This window comes from Schistocerca nitens, chromosome 9 (genome assembly GCF_023898315.1).
Source record: "Schistocerca nitens isolate TAMUIC-IGC-003100 chromosome 9, iqSchNite1.1, whole genome shotgun sequence".
Classification (NCBI taxonomy): domain Eukaryota; kingdom Metazoa; phylum Arthropoda; class Insecta; order Orthoptera; family Acrididae; genus Schistocerca; species Schistocerca nitens.
Genome location: NC_064622.1, coordinates 430,028,723 through 430,053,845, shown reverse-complemented (window position 1 = coordinate 430,053,845; position 25,123 = coordinate 430,028,723). Strand labels below are relative to the sequence as shown.

At 42.4% G+C, this 25,123-nt stretch overlaps 1 long non-coding RNA gene across 1 annotated transcript in view; it reads left to right on the top strand.

The window, feature by feature from the left end:
- LOC126203055 (uncharacterized) overlaps positions 1-25,123 on the top strand; it is a 715,377-nt gene that overhangs the window by 658,778 nt on the left and 31,476 nt on the right. The window lies entirely within an intron of this gene.

Genomic DNA, 25,123 nt, shown 5'->3' with positions numbered 1-25,123 from the left:
GAGCTCAACGTTCTCACTCGAAATGTCGTGCGTGCGGGCGACCTCGCGCAAACATATTCGCTCTCGAGCAGAGGTCAAACTTCTACCGACGCCTGACCGCCACTGTCAACACTCGCGATTCGGCTCACAGTCCCCTCTCTCAGCCCTCTGCGCCTGCAGATGTACACTTCCTCCGCCAGAGTGTCATGCACGACAGCCAGCGGCATGAACTTCCCGCCAGATTAAAACTGTGTGCCGGACCGAGACTCAAACTCGGGACCTTTGCCTTTCGCGGGAAGTGCTCTACTAACTGAGCTACCCAAGAACGACTCACGCCCCGTCCTCACAGCTGTGCTTCTGCCAGTACCTCGTCTCCTACCTTCCAAACTTTACAGAAGCTCTCCTCCGAACCTTGCAGAAACTAGCACTCCTGAAAGAAAGGATATTGCGGAGACATGGCTTAGCCACAGCCTGGGGGATGTTTCCAGAATGAGGTTTTCACCCTTCAGCAGAGTGTGCGCTTATATGAAACTTCCTGGAAGATTAAAACTGTGTGCCGTAGGTCTCTAGAAGAGCGTAGCGTTCCAAAGGATTGGAAAAGGGCACAGGTCATCCCCGTTTTCAAGAAGGGACGTCGAACAGATGTGCAGAACTATAGACCTATATCTCTAACGTCGATCAGTTGTAGAATTTTGGAACACGTATTATGTTCGAGTATAATGACTTTTCTGGAGACTATAAATCTACTATGTAGGAATCAGCATGGGTTTCAAAAAAGACGAACGTGTGAAACCCAGCTCGCGCTATTCGTCCACGAGACTCAGAGAGCCATAGACACGGGTTCACAGGTAGATACCGTGTTTATTGACATCCGCAAGGCGTTCGATACAGTTCCACACAGTCGTTTAATGAACAAAGTAAGAGCATATGGACTATCAGACCAATTGTGTGATCGGATTGAAGAGTTCCTAGATAACAGAACGCAGCATGTCATTCTCAATGGAGAGAAGCCTTCCGAAGTAAGAGTGATTTCAGGTGTGCCGCAGGGGAGTGTCATAGGACCGTTGCTATTCACAATATACACTCCTGGAAATGGAAAAAAGAACACATTGACACCGGTGTGTCAGACCCACCATACTTGTTCCGGACACTGCGAGAGGGCTGTACAAGCAATGATCACACGCACGGCACAGCGGACACACCAGGAACCGCGGTGTTGGCCGTCGAATGGCGCTAGCTGCGCAGCATTTGTGCACCGCCGCCGTCAGTGTCAGCCAGTTTGCCGTGGCATACGGAGCTCCATCGCAGTCTTTAATACTGGTAGCATGCCGCGACAGCGTGGACGTGAACCGTATGCGCAGTTGACGGACTTTGAGCGAGGGCGTATAGTGGGCATGCGGGAGGCCGGGTGGACGTACCGCCGAATTGCTCAACACGTGGGGCGTGAGGTCTCCACAGTACATCGATGTTGTCGCCAGTGGTCGGCGGAAGGTGCACGTGCCCGTCGACCTGGGACCGGACCGCAGCGACGCACGGATGCACGCCAAGACCGTAGGATCCTACGCAGTGCCGTAGGGGACCGCACCGCCACTTCCCAGCAAATTAGGGACACTGTTGCTCCTGGGGTATCGGCGAGGACCATTCGCAACCGTCTCCATGAAGCTGGGCTACGGTCCCGCACACCGTTAGGCCGTCTTCCGCTCACGCCCCAACATCGTGCAGCCCGCCTCCAGTGGTGTCGCGACAGGCGTGAATGGAGGGACGAATGGAGACGTGTCGTCTTCAGCGATGAGAGTCGCTTCTGCCTTGGTGCCAATGATGGTCGTATGCGTGTTTGGCGCCGTGCAGGTGAGCGCCACAATTAGGACTGCATACGACCGAGGCACACAGGGCCAACACCCGGCATCATGGTGTGGGGAGCGATCTCCTACACTGGCCGTACACCACTGGTGATCGTCGAGGGGACACTGAATAGTGCACGGTGCATCCAAACCGTCATAGAACCCATCGTTCTACCATTCCTAGACCGGCAAGGGAACTTGCTGTTCCAACAGGACAATGCACGTCCGCATGTATCCCGTGCCACCCAACGTGCTCTAGAAGGTGTAAGTCAACTACCCTGGCCAGCAAGATCTCCGGATCTGTCCCCCATTGAGCATGTTTGGGACTGGATGAAGCGTCGTCTCACGCGGTCTGCACGTCCAGCACGAACGCTGGTCCAACTGAGGCGCCAGGTGGAAATGGCATGGCAAGCCGTTCTACAGGACTACATCCAGCATCTCTACGATCGTCTCCATGGGAGAATAGCAGCCTGCATTGCTGCGAAAGGTGGATATACACTGTACTAGTGCCGACATTGTGCATGCTCTGTTGCTTGTGTCTATGTGCCTGTGGTTCTGTCAGTGTGATCATGTGAAGTATCAGACCCCAGGAATGTGTCAATAAAGTTTCCCCTTCCTGGGACAATGAATTCACGGTGTTCTTATTTCAATTTCCAGGAGAGTACATAAATGACCTTGTGGATGACGTCGGAGGTTCACTGAGGCTTTTTGCAGATGATGCTGTGGTGTATCGAGATGTTGTAACAATGGAAGATTGTACTGACATGCAGGAGGATCTGCAGCGAATAGACGCATGGTGCAGGGAGTGGCAATTGAGTCTCAATGTAGACAAGTGTAGTGCTGCGAGTACATAGAAAGATAGTTCCCTTATCATTTAACTACAAAATAGCAGGTCAGCAACTGGAAGCAGTTAATTCCATAAATTATCTGGAAGTACGCATTAGGAGTGATTTAAAATGGAATGATCATATAAAGTTGGTCGTCGGTAAAGCGGATGCCTGACTGAGATTCATTGGAAGAATCCTAAGGAAATGCAATCCGAAAACAAAGGAAGTAGGTTACAGTACGCTTGTTCGCCCACTGCTTGAATACTGCTCGGCAGTGTGGGATCCATACAAGATAGGGTTGGTACAAGAGAGAGAGAAGTTCCAACGGAGAGCAGCGCGCTTCGTTACAGGATCATTTAGTAATCGCGAAAGCGTTAAGCAGATGATAGATAAACTCCAGTGGAAGACTCTGCAGGAGAGACGCTCAGTAGCTCGGTACGGGCCTCTGTTGAAGTTTCGAGAACATACCTTCACCGATGAGTCAAGCAGTATATTGCTCCCTCCTACGTATATCTCGCGAAGAGACCATGAGGATAAAATCAGAGAGATTAGAGCCCACACAGAAGCATACCGAAAATCCTTCTTTCCACGAACACTACGAGACTGGAATAGAAGGGAGAACAGATAGAGATACTCAGGGTACTCTCCGCCACACACCATCAAGTGGATGTAGATGTAGATGTAGACTCGAGCTCGGGACCTTTGACTATCGCGGGCAAGTGCTCTACCAACTGAGCTACCCAAGCACGACTCACGCCCCGTTTGGAAGGTAGGAGACGAGGTACTGGCAGAAGTAAAGCTATGAAGACGGGACGTGAGTCATGCTTAGATAGCTCAGATTGCAGAGCACTTGCCCGCGAAAGGCAAAGTTCCCGAGTTCGTGTCTCGGTCCGGCACACAATCTGCCAGGAAGTTTCATATAAGCGCACACTCCGCTGCAGTGCGGAAACCTCATTCTGGAGCCAGCGGCAAACTACCAGAAGTAATGGCCAGTCTAGGAAACCTATACAAAAGAAGGCCACAAATGGAAATTTGTGGTAAGGGCTATGGGACCGAACTGCTGACGACATCGGTCCCTAGGCTTACGCACTACTTAATCTAAAACTAACTTAACGCTAAGAACAATACACACACCCATGCCCGAGGGAGGACTCGAACCTCCGACGGGGGAGCCGCAAGAAACGCGACAAGATGCCATAGACAGCACGGCTAACTCGCGCGGCAAAGAAGGCCACACTTGGCTCAGTGTCGAGCCAGGCTAGAGTTATTATTGTTGTCAGTGGTGGCAGTCCGTGCACAAAATTGCGCGCCATGTAGGTAGCCCTTGTGCAACTCATTGTTTCATTTCGTAATGAAGTCACATACTTAAGCATACAATAGCAATGTGTTCGGTATTCGAAACGAAAGAGTTCTACAGTGTAGTCACTTCAGGTTCTTCTAAAGTACCTTTCTTATTTCAGGAACGGAAGTGCCACTTAAATCGCCTTTCAGATCTATGGTACTAGCTATATTGGAAAAAAGAAAGAGAGAGAAATTCAACTCAAACTGTCTATGTAATGATGTTGTGACAATAGATGACGTGTTGCTTCGAAGTTATTTTGTAGGAATTGCTATCGACGAGAACATAATGAGGAAGTATCTATTTAATTGTTTCACTCGCTTTGACTTTTAAAGTAATACAGGCATCTACAATACATGAAAAACACTGTTATTTACTCACAGAATCACAGTACCACATATATGACTTACCTGCATCAATACATTCTCAAGTCCACTTCGCGAGTTTGCCATGACATACTTAAACGACTCTGGTTGGGTTCATGACATCTCGTACAAACTTGAAAGCTACAAATCGTAAAAACACAAAATAGCGAGAGACATCCTGGCAGATTACAATTGTATGAGAGATCGAAACTCGAACCCTGGACAATAGTTTATTGCAAACAAGTGTACTTCATCTAAGAATTTTTAATATCATGCAGCCGCGTCAGCAACTATGATAATTAAACATGTAACACGTCAGCCTCAGTTGCAAAAAGAAACCAGTCTTTACATAGGTTTCAGCCACAATAATTTGGCCTTCTTCAGAAGCTATTGAAACTAAACTATTGCATGCCAAATTTTTATACTTGACATGGCCAAACTTTGGCATGAAATAGTTATGTGTCAATAGTTTCTGAAGAAGGACAAATTATTTTGGCTGAAACCTAGGTAAAGACTGGTTCTATTTGCAACTGAGGCTGACGTGTTACATGTGCACTTCGTCTTCCTGTCAGATCAAAACTGTGTGACGAACCGAATCGAGACTCGAACTCGGGACCTTTGCTTTTCGCGTGCAAGTGCCAGGAAGCTTCATATCAGCGCATACTCCACTGCAGAGTGAAATTTTCATTCTGAATAAAATATCATATGCATAAACAATGATTCAATTAATGGAAGTTCTTTTACGTCTTTCTCTGGAAGAACTATATACCGCCAGGGTCCCACTTCCAGCGACACTATGCGATGTTTAAAACATCCCAAGCGTTAGTGAACTCATATCGACTATTGAAAACAACTATTTGATAAGTGAACAGAGTACAAATGCGCAGTATGTAATGAAAACACAAGACTCACATCACATTCCTCGAATACCACAAATAAACTAGAAACTTTACGGGTGTCATTGGCGTTGCCGACTACGTGGCCAGAATCGTCGCCACGACATAATTGGTGCGCTGCTGTCTGGAATAATTAGCTATGGTGTTTGTACCAGGTTGATTTTCAGCCAAGCAGTGTACCAGGACAAAGGGGCAGCACTTTTCAAAAAAATGGCTCTGAGCACTATGGGACTCAACATCTTAGGTCATAAGTCCCCTAGAACTTAGAACTACTTAAACCTAACTAACCTAAGGACATCACACACCCATGCCCGAGGCAGGATTCGAACCTGCGACCGTAGCAGTCCCGTGGTTCCGGACTGCAGCGCCAGAACCGCTAGACCACCGCGGCCGGCCAGCACTTTTCCTTAGTATACAGACCCATCTTTGTTAGTGAACTTTTAACATCCACTTATGTAACACCTACGGCTAGATTTTCTGGGGAAACGCTCAAAAGAGAATGATCAGAACTTAAACTACAGACCATCATCAATGCTCTTGCAGTAAATTATTCAAAAACTTGGGATTCTCACATAGTCACAATTTTGTACCTCGTAAAAAAACACCGATTAAAATAGGAACTAAGCATACAATCAACAACATACGAAAAGTAATCACAATTTACACTCTTACGTAAGAAAATCTCATAACTGTACAGAGAGGACTAAATAACTGGCATTGAAAACTATGAGCTATGAACCGTTTAAGATATTGGTACTGAAGTGTTATCAGTATGCAATCAGTTACTTCAGTTCATGTCATGTCTGCCGTTGTTGGCCTGATGCAGTACACTTTTACATATGCGCTCATCTTCATTGGAATGTTTGGACAGCGTCTTTTACGTGCTGTGGATGTAGTGTCTTAGAGTATGTTCCGTTACTGTCGTTATCTGGTGATGCTCAGCGTCTTCTTCTCCAGTTTTTGCGGTTTGTAGTTGCACTTACCCCTTACGTTCTTAAATATTAGAGGTATTTATTAGAATCTCCATTTTCCCGTGAAGTTTTTGTCCTCTACGTCTGACACTCATTTGACGGAAGCTACTTTCTGATATCCTAAATCTTGTCTTATGTCACTTCTTCTTGTTTGCGCTTTCCGCATACTATTTTCCTTTGCGATTTTGCAGGGAAAGCCCTCATTTCTTATCAGTCGAACTTTCGATCTTATGTTCAGCATCTTCCTGTAGCAACATATCTCAGATGCTTTTATTCTAATCTTTTCTCGTTTTCACAAAGCTGAAGAAGTTCTATCACGTTATAAAAACAACTATTCTGCTCTGAATCTCACTGTAAGCCTACGTAAAATAAATAATATGCTTCGCTTTCGCTTTCGCTTATGCCATGGTCCCACAGCGATCGCAGGGTCGGTGTGGTTACAACGGATTTGGCAGTGTTAGCGTCAGAGGGTGGCCAGATGCCCTTCCTGCCGCCACCCCGTACTCCTCCAGGACGGAATCAGTGTACTCCAACTGTCTGCGTCTACTGTAAATCGTGAAATAGTGCGGACGTGTTTCAAACGTCTGCGACGCTTGTAACTGAGGCGGAACGTGGGGACCAGCCTGATATTCACCTATCGGGATGTGGAAAACCGCCTAAAAACATCATCCATCCTGGCCGGCACACCGGCCCTCGTCGTTAATCCGCTGGGCGGATTCGATCCGGGGCCGGCGCGCCTACCCGAGTCCAGGAAGTAGCGCTCGACTACCCTGGCGGGTAAAATAAATAATATGCTGACTTGACGTTATTCTCTGATTTATGCACCACACCATTTCTGTTTTTATCGTGTATTCACTATTACACAATAAAACTTAATTATTCGTAATTCAGTGGAATGCTATTAATTTCGTCCAGCAGCGTTGCTACTGTGACAAGTCACGTATTTTCCAACAATTTTAATTTCGCATAACGCATTCCAGCTCACAAAAGCTGTTTCATTACGCATAAATTCGAATACAAAGTTACATCGAAGCACAAAGCGTTCTGCCCTGCATTACTGCAGGATGATTGTCGCAACGCTCTGACAAATATGGCAATGAAAACTGCTTCTCGATGGACTGAATGATGCCTCGTGAAGTGCGAGATAGCATGATCTGGACTGACAGCGTGACATGACGTCCGGCAGATAAGTCGTATGTGGATTGAGTCCGTGCACCATATACACCGGCCTCTCGCAATCCGACAACAGCTGGGTAAGCAGCCTTTGTCGCTCACAAAAGACACATTGCCCACAGTTCATAATTTCTTCCACCTTTAATCCAAAATAGCCCAGAAATAACTTTTTCTTGGTCTATGAAGAACTTAGTGATAAGTGCGACCATCATTTAGACTGGACTGAATACGAATTGTGTGTCTGTAAGGTGTCAGCGACACTTCATTAACTACAGAAATAAAAAAGTATTTTCCTTCGAGCTTAAAAAAAACCTCGTAGAGTCACTAATACTCCCCTTCATTGGTTATGATAATGCTTCTCTCATTAACCTTCTTACGAAACCTTACGGAGACTGAAAATGGCTATGAACGCATACGATACATTTGTGACTTACGCTTATCATCCATATCACTCCTGCCAAAGAACAGCTATCATATCTACGTGCTCATAAGGGAAGAGACTACGATTATGTTTGCTCCATCGTGTTCTCAACCAGTGCCCATCCTCTTATTCATCTCAATTCTTACATTACTACAAACAATCCTGTTGGAGAAACATCCGCAACTGAGCATTATAACAGAGGTTGAAAATAAGGCTTCAGTTGTAAATTACTTTATTTTCACACGACCGGTTTCGGACTGTTATAAGCCCATCCTCAGGTGTCGTAGCTGTGCTTTGGTCCCCAAGCGCCGTGTGAACCAGGCGCGGTGTGCTGCCTATGAGCGCTACTCCCTGTTCTGCGCTTATAACAGTCCGAAAGTAATTTACAAATGAAGCGGTATTTTCAACCCTGCTTTTACACTATTGTCTGAAGCAGCACAGCAGAAATACTCGTTCTCAACAAAGTAATATCCTGTCTGTACAATTACGTAAGACTGTCATGCTCCGTAAATCATTTACTGCAGGAGAAACCAAACTTTGAAACAGTCTTCCTCAAAATAAACTATCGTCAATACCTCCCCCAGTTTTTTCCCCACCCCGTTCCGCAGAGTTCCTTAACTTCTTCTCTTTCCTAATACCCACTGTCCTCTTTCTTTATCCGTGGATTCAAATTTGCAAATCTTTAAACGTACCAATATTAATGTCTTTTACAATTATTATTGTTATTTCTTTCTTGTCTCAGACGTTATGTCTGATTAAAAATGGAAGGTGACGCGGACCTTGATCAAGCGTGACTTCCTTTTAACTGTACGGTATATGTTACATTGCATTTAGGAACTTTCGGGTAATTGAACAAGTGTCAATAATTACAGATTTCTGTAGTTGTATATATAAGTTTGGATGTAGCTGTATTGCATTGATGTACTGGTGGATATAGTGTTGTATGACTCCTGTAGTTGATAGTATAATTGGTATAATGTCAACTTTATCCTGATGCCACATGTCCTTGACTTCCTCAGCCAGTTGGATGTATTTTTCAATTTTTTCTCCTGTTTTCTTTTGTATATTTGTTGTATTGGGTATGAATATTTCGATTAGTTGTGTTAATTTCTTCTTTTTATTGGCGAGTATGATGTCAGGTTTGTTATGTGGTGTTGTTTTATCTGTTATAATGCTTCTGATCCAGTATAATTTGTATTCATCGTTCTCCAGTACATTTTGTGGTGCATACTTGTACGTGGGAACATGTTGTTTTATAAGTTTATGTTGTAAGGCAAGCTGTTGATGTATTATTTTTGCTACATTGTCATGTCTTATGGGGTATTCTGTATTTGCTAGTATTGTACATCCACTTGTGATGTGATCTACTGTTTCTATTTGTTGTCTGCAAAGTCTGCATTTATCTGTTGTGGTATTGGGATCTTTAATAATATGCTTGCTGTAATATCTGGTGTTTATTGTTTGATCCTGTATTGCAATCATGAATCCTTCCGTCTCACTGTATATATTGCCTTTTCTTAGCCATGTGTTGGATGCGTCTTGATCGATGTGTGGCTGTGTTAGATGATACGGGTGCTTACCATGTAGTGTTTTCTTTTTCCAATTGACTTTCTTCGTATCTGTTGATGTTATGTGATCTAAAGGGTTGTAGAAGTGGTTATGAAATTGCACTGGTGTAGCCGATGTATTAATATGAGTGATTGCTTTGTGTATTTTGCTAGTTTCTGCTCGTTCTATAAAAAATTTTCTTAAATTGTCTACCTGTCCATAATGTAGGTTTTTTAAGTCGATAAATCCCCTTCCTCCTTCCTTTCTGCTTAATGTGAATCTTTCAGTTGCTGAATGTATGTGATGTATTCTATATTTGTGGCATTGTGATCGTGTAAGTGTATTGAGTGCTTCTAGGTCTGTGTTACTCCATTTCACTACTCCATATGAGTAGGTCAATATTGGTATAGCGTAAGTATTTATAGCTTTTGTCTTGTTTCTTGCTGTCAATTCTGTTTTCAGTATTTTTGTTAGTCTTTGTCTATATTTTTCTTTTAGTTCTTCTTTAATATTTGTATTATCTATTCCTATTTTTGTCTGTATCCTAGATATTTATAGGCATCTGTTTTTTCCATCGCTTCTATGCAGTCGCTGTGGTTATCCAATATGTAATCTTCTTGTTTAGTGTGTTTGCCCTGGACTATGCTATTTTTCTTACATTTTTCTGTTCGAAAAGCCATATTTATATCATTGCTGAATACTTCTGTTATCTTTAGTAATTGGTTGAGTTGTTGATTTGTTGATTTGTTGCTGCCAGTAGTTTTAGATCATCCATGTATAGCAGATGAGTGATTTTGTGTGGGTATGTTCCAGTAATATTGTATCCATAATTTGTATTATTTAGCATGTTGGATAGTGGGTTCAGAGCAAGGCAGAACCAAAAAGGACTTAATGAGTCTCCTTGGTATATTCCACGCTTAATCTGTATTGGCTGTGATGTGATATTATTTGAATTTGTTTGGATATTAAGTGTGGTTTTCCAATTTTTCATTACTATGTTTAGGAACTGTATCAATTTAGGATCTACTTTGTATATTTCCAATATTTGTAGTAACCATGAGTGGGGTACACTATCAAAAGCTTTTTGGTAATCAATGTATGCGTAGTGTAGCGACCTTTGTTTAGTTTTAGCTTGATATGTCACCTCTGCATCTATTATCAGTTGCTCTTTACATCCTCGTGCTCCTTTGCAACAGCCTTTTTGTTCTTCATTTATAATTTTGTTCTGTGTCGTATGTGTCATTAATTTCTGTGTAATGACTGAAGTTAATATTTTGTATATTATTGGTAGGCATGTTATGGGGCGATATTTAGCGGGGTTTGCTGTGTCTGCTTGATCTTTAGGTTTCAGATAAGTTATTCCATGTGCAAGTGTATCAGGGAATGTGTATGGGTCTGCAATGTAACTGTTAAATAATTTAGTTAGATGTGAATGTGTTGAGGTGAATTTCTTTAGCCAGAAATTTGCTATTTTATCTTTTCCAGGGGCTTTCCAATTGTGAGTAGAATTAATTGCTTGGGTGACTTCATGTTGCAAAATTACCACTTCAGGCATTTGTGGTATCATCTTGTACGTATCTGTTTCTGCTTGTATCCACCGTGCATGCCTGTTATGTTTTACCGGGTTTGACCATATGTTGCTCCAGAAATGTTCCATGTCTGATATGTTTGGTGGATTGTCTATTTTAATGTGTGTGTTATCTGTTGTCTGGTAAAATTTCTTTTGGTTTGTGTTGAATGTTTGGTTTTGTTTCCTTCTATTTTCACTTTTTTTGTATCTTCTAAGTCGTTTGGCCAATGCTTGTAATTTCTGCTTCTTTTCATCTAATTGCTCTATCACTTCTTGTTGTGAGATTTTACCTAACCTTTTTCGTTTTTTTTCTGACATTTCATTTCTTATAAATTGTGTTAGCTGTCCGATGTCTTTTCTCAGTTTTTTTATTCTGATCTGTAGCCTGTGTTGCCATGCTGGTTGTGTGGGTTTCTTGTGTGTGTTGGTTGGTTCTGATCTCTGCCTAGTGTGTATATTTAGTGTAGTGAGTGCTCCTATATAAACCAGTAGTTGTAACTCTTCCATAGTTGTGCTTTCATTTATTTTGTTGTGTATGATTGTGTTGATAGTTTTTATGGTTGTTTCGACTTGTGGGTTATTTGGCGGTCTATGCAAGAATGGTCTAATGTCTGTATTTGTGTCTTTGTATTCTATATATGTCAGCTGAAATTTTTCTTCTATATCTAACATGTGTGTCACTTCGTGTTCTATTTGTGCTTGTTCTGGTGGCTGTCTTAAGATTTCGTTTTCCTCTGACTGTTTAATTGATGCGTGTTGTTCTTTGTTTGTTTGCTCTGGGATGTTTCAGTCCATTACTGTATTTTCTTCTTCTTCTGATTGCTCATTATTTTGTTCCAGTATTTGTTGGACTTGTTGTTTGATGTTTTCTAATTCTGACTGGGGTATCCTGTTATTTTTGATTACTACACGGATCTGATCAGCTAGTCGTTTTTCTAATAAAATTTTTAATTCTGGGTATCTGGTGATAAATGTTGTGTATACTTGTGATCTGTATCCAGTTGTGTTGGTTGCTAGATTTGTTGCTTGGTAATAACAGACCTTGAGGTGTCGATTAACTTCATCTGACCATCTCATCCTCTGTCTTTGTTTTCCTTCTAGGGTGGTTGCAGGAAGCATATCCTGCAAAACACCTCTATTTGGATTTGAATCATTTTCCAGTTGGCTAGCAGTGTCGTTACCATTGTGGGCGGGCATAGGGTTCAAGCGTCGTCCCCGACCATGACGGCGGTTGTCCGAGGCTTCTTTAGTTCTGTCCTGAACCAACTAATCACACTAAAAGGGGGGTTAGCCCTATTAGTGGTTTGTTCTTTTCGTCGCCTTTATTATTATTATTATTAATGTGAATGTCCTGTAATATTTTTAGCATTTGTTGTGTTAACTATTTAGAGTTAATGGTTTCTGACGAGTGTTACTGAACCTGTCAGTAGTGTGCAAGTGTGGCGTTAAGAGTTCGTTGTTACTTTTCTACTTTAAATGTAGCAAAAGGAAAAGATGTCTAACGAAATGTGGATTTAGGACTGTGTGATCGGACAAAGTTTTTTGGATACCGTCAGGGACTTTCATTCGCTTCCGCATATTAAATTAGCAAAAGGCGAAGATCCCGAGATTGAGTCTCGGTCCGGCGCACACTTTTAATCTACCAGGAAGTTTCAAGATCTACATTGATGCTAAATACTAGTAATTACAAGCCAGTCTTAAAGAGATAAATCAGTTACTTTGTGGTGTCACCGCCAGACACCACACTTGCTAGGTAGTAGTCTTTAAATCAGCCGCGGTCCGTTAGTATACGTCGGACCCGCGTATCGCCACTATCAGTGATTGCAGACCGAGCGCCGCCACACGGCAGGACTAGTCTAGAGAGACTCCCTAGCACTCGCCCAAGTTGTACAGCCGACTTTGTTAGCGATGGTTCACTGTCTACATACGCTCTCATTTGCGGAGACGACAGTTTAACATAGCCTTCAGCTACGTCATTTGCTACGACTTAGCAAGGCGCCATATTCAGTTGCTATAAGTAATATCTTCAAGAATGTATTCTGAACAGATAATATTGACTCATGTACCGTCAAGAGCGACGTTCATCATTAATGGATTAAAGTATCAAACTAACTTCGTCCGCTTTCTGAGTTCTAATTCCTTGTCATGGTCCAGACCTCACGTCAGTATAGTTCTTCCCTCTTCACGCCAGCCTGCGTGAGCTAAAACGCATGCATTTCGGCCTCCACTCGAAACACGGTGTTGGCTCTTCTGCTAACACAAAATATTCCATGTCAAAGAACCAGATTCAAAAAATCAGTGTCATACTGAGATTTTATTACGACTTTAAAAATCGATAATTAGAAAGATTTAATTAACTTAAATTACATAAAAGGGAAGGATGTTAACTTCTTTATTTACGTAACGATTATTTTAAGGCTAAGAAAGAAAGAAATGAGGAAAAGGGACAGCAAGAAACATTTACAGGTCGTAAGAGAATTAATAGTAACGCAGAGATCGCTATCGGTATATCGCCAGTTCGCAAAGAAATTATAACTTAGGTTGCTACGTTTGGAATTATCGTAATAAGAAACGGTTTATTAAATTTAACTGCAAGGTGTAAGAAATTGAGATTCACCGTAAGTTAAACGCTGGTCACGGTAAATATTTGTTTTTTTTTAAGTGAATTTGTTTTATAGAAGTGAGTGAAAGATCTTCGCGTAGCAAACTATACAGATTGTTAGCGTGAATAACGTAAATAATCAGCGGTAACTACAGCTATTTTGTGTTAGAAACTTGTTTGATGTCAGTAAGAAATTTTAATCATTTAAAAAATTAGCAATAATCCCATAATCGGCGCAAGTTACGAAAAATAACGTACGCACTTTTACTGAGAGTTGTTGAACTATTGTTGTCAACAACAACCCACGTTGCATCTCATTGAATGAGCGCATTTAGGTTCTGATAACGTGCAGTATTTACAGGATTTAACTAAATCCTAACTGCTATGACGATAAGTATCAGAGACTAAGATGTGTTGATCCTTCACAACACTATCGACGAGTGTAGTATTGACGGAGTGTGTGATGTGATAGGGGCATGTAACCCGTTCAGTCTTAGTCGAATTAGTAGTTTCTGAGAAGTTCCTATTACATTAAATCAAGTAAACATCTTGGACTAAAATTTAACGATCTATGTTAGTACTGGAACGAAGTGTATGTAATCTTGAAGGCAGGGCCTTTGTCTGCATACGGATTATATTCACGTCTCGTCCCGTTACCCTCCATAAATCAAAGTGGCATAGCTTAGTAACAGTAGTTCATTCGTAGATATTACATGCCTTAAACATATATGAGAAAAAATAACATATGAAAGAGATTAATACCATATTCAATGAAATGAAGACCTATAACTGCATTCTAGTCAAGAAAAATTATGGAAAGCCATGGACGACATATAAAGTTGGCTGAGTGTTCCAATGCAATATTTTATACCTTACTAATGAAAAACAAAGGACAGTCGTATCATAATTTAAAGTTAACTAAGTGGTTGGGTAAGTAATAATTTTTGTAGAATACGCAAATTTTATGAATATAGATAAATAACATGTTGAGTATCGTGAGCTGTAACTATACTGGACTGAATTTGTTTCCTGTCTTCAACTTCGCATGTGTCTGTTATAATCCTGAACAATGCAAGTGGTGAAATTACGGAAACGCTATCTGATAAGGATATGTTGCCAGAACTACCTGAAACTTTACAGCTTTATTTGAATTAATATTTGAGCCTTTTTTTTTTTGTCATCAGTCTTCTGACTAGCTTGATGCGGTCTGCCACGAATACCTCTCCTGTGCCAACCTCTTCATCTCAGAGTACCACTTGCAACATTGCAACATACGTCCGAAATTATTTTCTGGACGTACTTCGATCTCTGTCTTAGTCTACAGTCTCTGCCCTCTACAGCTCCATTTGGTACCATGGAAGTCATTTCTTGATGTCTAAACAGATGTCGTATCGTCCTGCCCCTTTTCCCTGTCAGTGTTTTCCACATATTTTCCGCTCCGATTCTAAATGGTTCAAATGGCTCTGAGCACTATGGGACTTAACTTCTATGGTCATCAGTCCCCTAGAACTACTTAAACCTAAGGACATCACACACATCCAAGCCCGAGGCAGGATTCGAACCTGCGACCGTAGCGGTCGCGCGGTTCCAGGCTGTAGCGCCTAGAACCGCTCGGCCACTCCGTCCAGCTCTCCGACTCTGCGCAGAACCTTACCTTATTTACTTAACTTTCAACATTCGTCTGTAGCACTACGTCTCAAATGCTTAGATTCTCTCCAGTTCCGATTTTCCCATAGTCAATGTTTCACTACCATACAACGCTGTTCTCCAAATGTACAAGCTCAGAAATTTCTTCCTCAAAGAAAGGCCTGTGTTTGATACTAGCAGACTTCTCTTGGCCAGGATTGCCGCTTTTGCCATTGCTAGCCTGCTTTTTAAGTCTTCCTTGCACCGTCCGTCAATGGTTATTTTGCTGACTACGTAGTAGAATTCCTCAACATCATCTACTTCGTGACCATCGATCCTGATGTTAAATTTCTCGCTATTCTCATTTCTGCTTCTTTTGATTACTTTCATCCTTCTTCGCTTTACTTTCAGTCCACATACTGTACTCATTAGACTGTTCGTTTCATTCAGCATATCATGCAGTTCTTCTTCATTTTCACTCAGGATAGCAATGTAATCAGCCAGTCGTATCATTGATATCCCTTCATCTTGAATTTTAATCCCACTTCTCAACTTTTCTTTTATTTCCATCATCGGTTCTCCGTGGTACAAGGTGAACTTTCAGCGCGAAAGACTACACCCCTGTCTTATATCCTTTTTAATCTGAACACTTCGTTCTTCGTCGTCCACTCTTATTTCCCCTTGCCTCTTGTACGTATTGTGTACTATCAACCTCTCCCTGTAGCTTACCCCCATTTTCTCAGAACTTCGAACACGTTGCACCATTTTACACTGTCGAACGCTTTCTCCAGGTAGACAAATCCTATGAAGGTGTGTTGATTTTTCTTAAGCCTTATGAACCGGAATGTCAGAATAGACTTTCGGTGCCTTTATCTTTCCGAAACCCAAACTGATTGTCATCTAACACATCCACAACAAAAGGAAACACACGAATACATTTACTATTTGTATGTTTGCTTTTGAAGTCCTGTGCCATATACTCGCGTTCACATTCATGGCATGCACTTAACATTTTAAGTAATGACTACTGAAATATCGTTTCTTAAAACATGTTAACCCTTATCCATGACGATGGTTCAAGACCGAAACTGGTAGGTACTTGGGTTTAAAATAAAAACAGCTGATGGTTCAAATTTGCATTTTATACGTAATGTTTGACAAGTGTCCAGTGTACAAATATTAAGTGCGACACATCGAATGAAAATATGGAGCTCACATGACATTCGTGGAATATCAAAAATAAACTAAACTCCTTACAAACTTTGCGCAAGTGTAGTTGTTTTACGGTTCGTAATGAGGACAAAAAGGTCGTACAATTTAAATCAGAGCAGTAAAACAACCATACAAGGACGAAAAAGTGGAGTCAAACTGATTACAGGCTGTAGCAAGAGTTTCGTACAAGAGAGTGAAATAACGTTTCTTTGTCTACCGTAAACCATTCAATTTATGTATTGATAAAGTTCTTAAATGCTAAAGAATAAAATGTAAGTGTGGTGTCACCGCCAGACACCACACTTGCTAGGTGGTAGCTTTAAATCGGCCGCGGTCCATTAGTACATGTCGGACCCGTGTGTCGCCACTGTCAGTGATCGCAGACCGAGCGCCACCACACGGCAGGTCTCGAGAGACTTACTAGCACTCGCCCCAGTTGTACGGACGACTTAGCTAGCGATGCAACACTGACGAAGCCTCGCTTATTTGCAGAGAAGATAGTTAGAATAGCCTTCAGCTAAGTCAATGGCTACGACCTAGCAAGGCGCCATAGCAATTGATAGTTATCGTATGAAGCATGTCTCATCAAGAACGATGTATACAAATGATGGATTAAAGTTAAGTATTCCAGAAGCTACGTACTTTTCTTTATAGCATTCATTACGTATCCTGTTTCAGACCTCACGCCATCCTGCGTGGGCTTTTAGCGTGCATTTCGGCCTCCTCTAGCAATATAACAGTAAGGGTGTGGGATTTACAAGTAGCAGTTGAGACTATAGTTAACCGCAGCCGAGAATGCGTAAGGCATAAATTACATGGTTAGATAATTAGTGTAGGAATACTAAGAATCCACATGGTGGTGAATGTGCAGTCGAATCCGGTCTCGGGCATGTCTGTGTGTGATGTCGTTACGTTAATTAGGTTTAAGTAGTTGTAAGTTCTAGGGGACTGATGAGCTCAGATGTTAAGTCCCACAGTGCTCAGAGCCAATTGAACCATTTGCACAAAAATCATGGGATAGCGATATGCACATATACAGATTGCAGGGTATGGGGTATGTAAGATATAAAGAGGCAGTGTATTGTCGGATCTCTCACTTGCACTTAGATAATTCATGTGAAAAGGTTTACAGCGTGATTAAGGCCGCACGACGGGAACTAAGGAACTTTGAATGCGGAATGGTAGTTGAAGATAGAAGCACGGAACATTCCATTTCGGGAAACGTTAGAAAATTCAGTATTCTGAGATCCACAGCGTCATGAAGAGTGCGCCAAGAATACCAGATTTCAGGCACAACGGTTAACGCAGTGGCCGACGGCCTTCACTTCACGACCGAGAGCAGCGGCCGTTGCGCAGAGTTGTCAGTGCTAACAGACAAGGAACACAACGTGACATAACCACAGAAGTCAATGTGGGACGTACGGCGAACGTATCCATTAAGAAAGTGCGGCGAAATTTGGCGTTAATGAGCTTTAGCAGCAGACTACCGACGCGAATGTCTCTGGCAACAGCACGACATCGGCTGCAGCTCCTCTCTTGGATATCTGACCATATCGATTGGACGCCAAACGATTGGAAAACCGTGGCCTCAGTTGGTAAGAGCTGACGGTAGGGCTCGAGCGTGGCCCACTCCCCACGAGGCCATGGACACCTGTTGTCATCAAGGCACTGAGCAAGCTGTTGGTTTCTCCATAATGGTATGGGCTGTGTTTATAGGGGATGGAGTAGGTTCTCTGGCGCAACTGAACTCATCAATGGTTGTGTTCGGATACTTGGAGACCATTTGTAGACATCCACGAATTTCATGTTCCCAAACAACAATGGAATTTTTACGGATGACAGTGCTCCGTGTCACCGGACAACATGTTCGTTTGAGGAACATTCTGGATGATTCGAGGGCATGATTTGGTCACCCAGATCGCCATTTATAGGATATAATCGAGAGGTCCGTTCGTGAACAATATCCTTCACCGCAACACTTTCGGAATTATCGACTCGTGTAGAGGTGGAATGGCTCAGTATTGTACAAGAGACTTCCAACGACTTGCTGAGCCCATTCTACGACCGGCAAAAGGAGGTCCGACACAGGAGGCATCCCACGGCGTTTGTCATCTGAGTGTAAGTAGTTGGATGTCATGATGATAGCATATGTAATGGTTACTTAAGTGTAATATAGAGAATACAATCAGGAAAGCGAAGTTCACAGATCAGCTGCAATACACAGTATTTTGGATGACAGGTTTTCCGAAGTAACCAAGAAAAGTCTGCACCTGAATAACGAGAAAAGTATGGTGCCGTATGGGGCAGATGTGAAGACATGGAAAAAGAACTGAAGGAACGGCTCCACATGACGGAAGAAATAGCCATAATATACAGCTAAGGAAAGAAGAAATAAAATGTTACTCGATGAATCATTGGAAAGGTAACAATACCAACGGTGGTGTGGCCATATGAGATGAACCGATGCTAATGGAATATCTTCTGAAATGTGAACATGAAGATCACTAAGAAGATAGTCATACGATGGTCAGAATTCAGAAGTTGTGGACGCAATGTAGTAAAGGCAGGGTATACTGCTTCCTACAAACAAGGTTCAAGTTGAGCTGCAGTAAACGACCAAGCATGCTGCGAAACTACCGCTGCAAATCTATTTGTTTATTTTTCTTATGGGAAGTGGACACCATTGTAAGGACCACATTTCATCTTCAGTTTTCTCTTTGTTATTTATTTACTTTTTTACAAGCTCTGTGTGTCCTGGCCTAATTGGTATTAGATTAATACCCTGTCACTGATTTTATATAAAGCTAGCTGTACTCAATCACGCTTTGCTATGGCTCCTCTCCACCTCTCTCCTTCCTGTTTTCTATGTTCATTTGCCCCACCCCTCTGTCCATCAACTCTTCCCCCTCTCTCACACATAAGGTGTTGTTTATTGTTACTGCAAATTCCTATCTAGTGGTGTTTTAATCATAAGCCAATTAGCCATAAATACAACTTTCCCGTTTGCTAACAACACTTCACTATCGTGAATTATATATTTCAAAATTATATTGTGTATGTGTGTCTAAACGCTTATTACATTAAACTGTAAAAGATTGAAGTAGAGCGCAAAGATAGATTTGAGATTTTCGGTAACAGTTTTCCCCTAATGTAGTACGTACATCTTTTTATACGTTATCTGTTTTTAGTATCTAAAAAGACGCCCATATTATAATTCAACGTTGTGTCAAATTTTCAAACCAATCTGTCAAGAACTTTCAGAAATTAACGATTTAGAGCAAACTAACATTTCCATTTTTATAACATTTCCGCTTTCATTACACAAACATGTCTATGACATATATACCAAATGGCGTTCCAGTAGGTATATAAAAACACTTGGGTATTCCAACGCAGTGTTGTGTCAAAATTTCAAAGCAATCCATGAAGAGCTTTCGCAGATCAGAGAGATTGAAGTAACGAACATCTACGTTTGTACTTATGTAGAAACTGTAAATGTTCCTAATCTCAAAACTTCGGAAGTTTTTGACCGAATACTTTGCTCTTTTGATATAACGTTGCTTTGGAATAAGTAAGTGCTTTATATACTTATATTTTGATGCACGTAAAAAAATTTTCCTAGAAGTTTGATAATAGGGCAGCGTTGTTACAAACAATCGAAATATGTACCTAAAAGCATGCTTGTATCAGAATGCAACGTTGTCTCAAAATTCCAAAGCAATCAGTCAAGAAATTTCGGAGACAGACGATTGTCAATAAACCAACATTTACAATTTTCTTTATATTGATTAGAAGTGTCTGGAAGTTTTGGAAACTTCGGCAAGTGAATTTATGTTCCAGATTGACAAAATGTTCCGTTCAGTAACAATGAGATAGCCGCCACAGGGACTCAGCAGCATAGTTGTGTGCTTGTTAGCATCGCTCCTTGCCGTCGACCACTCGCTTTTGTTCTTAATCGAGGCCAGTATCGATTGCCAAGCTGTGCGAAATGTAATTATGGGCGCAGTGAAGCGCAGCGTTAGACCCATCCCGCAAAGCATTCGTTTTAATCGCTTCCGGCCTCGTTGCCAAAGGACGAGGACCGCTTAGCGAATTAATTTTGCGATCCTCCATGCAGTACAGGCGACTGCCGTTAGATGTCGTCTGTGTAACCAACATCGGCGTGGTGGTTCACCAGTGCGGCCGCTAGAGCACGCAATATCAGTAAACGTAATTAATATTGTGCTTAACACCGAGAAGATCCGGTTATTATCTGAGTCATGCTAGTTATATGTTTAAATATCTTATAAGATACGTTATGACTAATAAGATAAATCACTGTAAAGGAAGGAAAGTAATTGGGTTGTGATCCCCTATTGTCAAATCCGAGAGACATACATACATGTCTTGCTGATAATGGAGAAGAAATATTTTCATGATTTTAGCTGTATGGGTTTTATGCCATGGTCCAAGAAATATTTGTCTGCATAGCGTTTTGTCTGCCGAAGATGGAGAAACGAAAACAAACTCAGCAAGGCTAACTGTTTATATGCATCTAGTTGCAAAGGTTGGTTCATGACGTCATCGGACCGCTCCAGAGGTGTGTAATGGAGCCTGTACTGGGGAAGTGCTGTCGCTGATTGCTTTGTACTTTATAGCCATTCATGATATATCCGATACTGGGAGACGAAACATTTGGCAGGATCACAGCCTAAAGCCTGCCAAACAACGATCACCAACGACTTGAAAACTGGCCTTGAAAGCCTGCACTGTATGTTTAAAGAGAGTTGTCGATCCCCGAATCGCTTTGTCATTAGTGTTCTCAGGGTCATTACTTTGGTTCGTTTTGATTTGAATGTTCAAATCATTTACGGGTTTGCTGCCGGTTGGCGTCGTCGACCACCGCCGATATTTCGGCAGAAGCCCACCCTGCCATTCTCAAGGCGCAAACCACCCGAATATTCAGTTCACTATGGAGGTGGAAAAGAATGAATGCCTTCCCTTCCTTGATGTGTTGGTCAGAAGGAAGACTGATGGTACGTTGGGACATTCTGTTTATAGGAAGCCTACTCACGCTGACTTGTATCCGCTTGCTGATACTTGTCACCATCCAGCTCAGCGTGAAGGAGTACTTCGTACCTTCGTTCACAGGGCCCACGTTATCTCAGACCCTGAAAGTTTGGCAGCTGAGCTATCACATCTCGAAGTCAGCTTTCGTCAGAATGGTTATGGTTGGAGGCAGATCAAACGTGCGTTGCGCTATCAGCCTCCTGTGCAACGGGTGTGACGATAGCAACGAATTTGTACCTCAGTCTACGGCCTTTTTGCCTGAAGCAGGAAGCATTTCTAACAGGATTGGCCATATTTTGCGGAAATATGTGAAATGTGTTTTTCGACCACATTTTAAGATTAAGGCCCTGTTTTCGTCCGTAAAAGATGATCTTGGTTTGCGTAAGGCTGGTGCCTATCGTATCTCCTGCAGTTGTGGCATATCATATAATGATCAGACAATCAGAACTGTGTAAGACCGGTGTATTGAACACAAGCGTCACACAGGCTTACAACAGCCGAGCAATTCCGCTATTGCAGAACATTGCCTTGACACCGGTCATCCTATGGAATACAACTGTGGTGTCACCGCCAGACACCACACTTGCTAGGTGGTAGCTTTTAAATCGGCCGCGGTCCGGTAGTATACGTCGGACCCGCGTGTCGCCACTGTCAGTAATTGCAGACCGAGCGCCACCACACGGCAGGTCTAGAGAGACGTCCTGGCACTCGCCCCAGTTGTACAGCCGACTTTGCCTGAAATGGTTCACTAACAAATACGCTCTCATTTGCCGAGACGATAGTTAGCATAGCCTTCAGCTACATTTGCTACGACCTAACAAGGCGCCGTATCAATTGATATTGAGACTCTATTAATGTATCATCAAGAGCGATGTTCTACAAATGTGGATTAAAGTTAAGTATTCCAGAAGCTACGTACTTTTCTTTATAGCATTCATTACGTATCCTGTTTCAGACCTCACGCCAGCCTGCGTGAGTTTAAGCGCGTGCCTTTCGGCTACCTCTCATTGTGTCTAGGCCGTCTTGTCTAGACACAACAACAACAACACGGATATTCTGGCTTGCACGTCCAGCTATTGGGATAGTGTCATTAAGGAAGCTGTTCAAATCAAACTATCAACCAACCTTATAAACAGAGATGGTGGATTTTGTCTAAATGCTGCTTGGGATCCGGCTCTGTCTATCATCAAAAAACAGACGGACTGAATTAGGGCTACCTCACCTGTTAATTAATAGTTACTATCGATATTTCAGATGTTGGTTATCTTTGGTTGTGTGTTGACTTTGCGGTTACTTCTTCTCTGTGTGGTATCTTCCTTGTTTCTCCTCTGTGAACCGAGGTATTAAATTCCCTTGCACATTGTTTCCTCTTTGCAGTCGTGCCTTCAGAATGGCAGGATGTGCTCCTGCCGAAGTATCGGCTGTGGTCGACGACGTCACCTGCAGCAAACCCGTAAATGATTTAAACAGTACATTGAGAGCCTCTATGGGAAGGAAGACTTGTCTGATGACCTGATAGAAGAATCAGGAGTCGATAGGTCCAGTACCACCTAAAAGAAAGTTCTCCTAACGAACTACCCTCCTGTGGCAACGACTTCATCTCAGAACAGCACTTGCAACCTGAGTTCTCAGTTATTTGCCGCATGTATTCCAGTCTCTGACGGTGATGTCATCTTCCAGAAGTATAATTGTCCGTATCTCGAAGCCACACTTTTTCTAGGTCGACATACTATGAACGTGTCTTGATTTTTCTTTAGTCTTGCTTCCATTATCTACCGCAACTTCAGAATTGGCACTCTGGTGCCTTTACCTTTACTAAAGCCAAACTGATCATCTGACACGTCCTCACTTTTCTTTTCCATTCTTCTGTATATTGTTCTTGTCAGCAACACGGTTGCAGGAGCTGTTAAGATGATTGTGCGATAATTGACAGATTTTGCTCTTGAAATTTTGAGAATTGTGTGGATGATGATTTTCCGGATGTCAGATGGTATATCGCAGGGTAGTGAATAGTCGTTTTGTTGCCACTTCGCTCAATGATTTCAGAAATTCTAATGGAATCTCGTCTATCCCAAGAGTCTAATTCGATTTAAGACCTGAACTGTGATTCTAATACTGGATGCTCTATATCTTCTATATTGACTCCCGTTTCTTCTTCTATTACACGAGACAACCAGCTCATGGAGACCTTCAATGTACTCCTTCCACCTATCCACTCTCTCCTCTGCATTTAACAATAGAATTCCCACTGCGCTCTTGATGCTATCGCCCTTTCTTTTAATTTCACCGAAGGTTCTACATCTACATCCATACTCCGCAAGTCAGCTGACTGTGTGGCGGAGGGTACCTTGAGTACCTCTATCGGTTCTCCCTTCCATTCCAGTCTCGTATTGTTCGTGGAAAGGAGGATTGTCGGTATGCCTCTGTGTGCGCTCTAATCTCTCTGATTTTATCCTCATGGTCTCTTCGGGAGATATACGTAGGAGGGAGCAATATAATGCTTGACTCCTCGGTGAAGGTATTTTCTCGAAACTTCAACAAAAGCCCGTACCGAGCTACTGAGCGTCTCTCCTGCAGAGTCTTCCACTGGAGTTTATCTATCATCTCCGTAACGCTTTCGCGATTACTAAATGATCCTGTAACGATGCGTTCTGCTATCCGTTGGATCAAGGTTGTTTTGACTTTTCTATATTCTGAGTCAAGGTGGCGTACAGGTTAGCACACTGGACTGGCATGTGGGAGGACGACGGTTCAAACCCCCAGCCGGCCATCCTGATTTCATTTTTCCTTCTCCGTAAATCGCTTCAGTCAAATGCCGGGATAGTTTTTTTGGAAAGGGCAGGGTCGAATTCCTTCCCATCCTTTCCTAATCCGATGACATCGCTGTTTGGCCTCTCCCCCAAATCAACCATCCAACCTATCCTTCTGATAATCATTTCTTTTTATTCGCATTTTTCATGTAGCCATTTGGCCTTAGCATCCCACCACTTCCTGTTTATTTCATTCATAAGTATGATGCATTTCTTCTGTTAGCCATGGCTTCTTCGCAGTTATCTTATAAAAATTCTTTGTACCTATGTCTTTCTTTCAAAACTCTGTGATTGCCCTTTTTAGAGGTACCCATTCGTCTTCAACCAAACTGCAAATTGAGCTATTCCTTATCACTGTATCTACAGCCTCGGAGGACTCTTCCTTCTTTAGAACTTCCGTTTTTCTCTTCTTTGCGCAATGGGTTTTCCTAACTGACCTCTTCAACTTCAGCCTACGCTTCGTCACTACTAAACTGTGATCTGAGTCTATATCTCATGAAAGTCTCTTCGGGTTTGCTGCCGGATTCTATAATCAACTTAACTCGATATTTCGGCTATCCAACTGTTCGCCATCTTCAGGAAATGCTGCTTCTGCTGATGAGTCCCGCTGAGAACTGACGCCAAGTTGCAAATCCACGTCCTATATAGGCCACCGTTTAGTACACGGCGCATGCGGCGGCCATCACGGTTTCTGCCTTCCAAAACAGGGAGGTGGCGCCGCCCTTAGTGAAACACTGCTGGCAACGATATATCGCAATCAAGGCCGAACAGAAGAACGTTCAGTTTTGATGCGAGTTAATACAGGATTCCACGTTTTGCTAAGAGGAAACCCATTGTCCCTGTTGATTAAATTATCACCCAACCTAATTTCAATCACCTGTTTATAGACACTGT